Genomic DNA, 1841 nt, shown 5'->3' with positions numbered 1-1841 from the left:
CTAGCATGGTGGGCAGCACGACCATCTTCAACAGCAAAACCTGTCTTCCCTAGCTAAACCAATCTTCCTTCCTTAGATATAAACAACAAAGCCATAGGACTTCGAGGTTACTTGCTTATGCATCGTAAATCCTCACCTTATCTTTAGACCTTTTGTACAACCACCCTGCTATACAATATAAGCCCTAACTCGTTTTAGGATTCCAAGGTTGTCGTCTGTCACGACCTAAATCCTCACATCTTCCAGGCTATTTGTGTGATCGTTTCACACAAATGTAAGCCCTAACTAATAAAATTGGTAGGATGAAACACTTAAATTTTTCTCCTCAAAACTGAAGCCAAACATTAGGATAACTCAGGAAGTCACCGAGATTCTCCTCTGGATCCATGACATCCCCTAGTTCTTCCTCCTTTGGATTCTACAATAAAATGTTCCAAATTTAAACCAATCTCCTTTCATACATCTGCGTCCGATCTCGTTGAAGAGTCCTACCCCTTTGAAACTTCTTGAAGATAATATTTCCTGATTTTTATTGAGAGTCTTCTTAAGTGACTTTGGTCATTTAAGATGTAATTAACTATAGGGGCTTGCCTTTATAGGAAGCATGTACAAACCCAGCTTAATTTAAACCCTATTTAATTCTTTATATTAAATAGAAGAACTTGTTGGCAAATACAAAGGTTTCGCAGATCAAACGGATGTCATACATTTTTTTGGTTTATTTGATCGAGCCTCATCCCCAAGTCTGGTGTTTATCCTTCAGGATAAATACAGGGTTTGAGGTACAGTGCTCTTCCATTTAAACTATGAAAAATATGGGGTCAGTTTGATTTAATACTTTTCTAAACTTAAACGTCCTTCCGAGGCGAGCAATATGATTTTGATTCCGGTGACCGACAGCTTCTTACGGGCAACCCCACCAACCAAAAATAGCGCCGACAGTTCTTTATGGCACCTTTGCTCATTGTAAGGGGAAGGATGCTTTCTTAAATTTGAACTTCTGTCAACAAAAATTTCAGTTAGTTTTTGTAATTTTACTTTTGAAATTTTAGTTTCTGGTTTAGTTAACTTTATCTTTTATCTGCATTTTAAATAGCATTCACCTTAGTAGTTAATATTTAAACTTTGCACTTTACTTTTTTTTAGTTTAAATTATAATCATAATCTTAAGAACTATTTACAGGCATTTTCAACTTCTCTGTGGTATCGATATCTAGGACTTCATTAGAGCCCTTTATTATTTGAGCGATACGTAGTGTTATTTTTAAATGGGGATTTAGCAGTTTAAGAGAGATTTAAAGATAAACAATTTTTATTAATAATACTTTTGTTGGAATTAAATTGCATATTTATAATTATATATGCCATGTGAATTTTGTAATATTGTTAAATTAACACACTAAATCCTCCCACATCAATTTTTGGCGCCATTGCCGAGGAGGTAATAGAAAGTAGTAGTAGTAAGTTATTTTATTTTTATTATAAAAACTAAAAAAAATAAAAGTGTTTGTAGTTCAGCTTGAACATTTTCTTATTTAAGTGTGATTGCTTATTTTTAATTACTTCTTTTATTTGTTTATGTGTAGTGTAAGATCTAAAATTTTAGCACCTTACGATTCTGAATTAGATAGAACTATTATAAAAATTTGAAAGCAACAAAAAAAGATAGATCATATTAGCAAAATGGCTTGCAATTTGAGTAATGCTGGAAATGAAAATGAAATGAAAATGAACATTATAAGAGATCATGCTAATCCTACAGCAGATGAAATTCATTTGAGTATACAAAACCCTGTTGTAGCTGCCAATTCATTTGAGCTTAAACCTGTTATTATCCAAAT

Source organism: Phalaenopsis equestris, unplaced genomic scaffold (assembly GCF_001263595.1).
Source record: "Phalaenopsis equestris unplaced genomic scaffold, ASM126359v1 Scaffold000684, whole genome shotgun sequence".
Lineage (NCBI taxonomy): Eukaryota > Viridiplantae > Streptophyta > Magnoliopsida > Asparagales > Orchidaceae > Phalaenopsis > Phalaenopsis equestris.
This window is presented reverse-complemented; position numbering follows the sequence as displayed.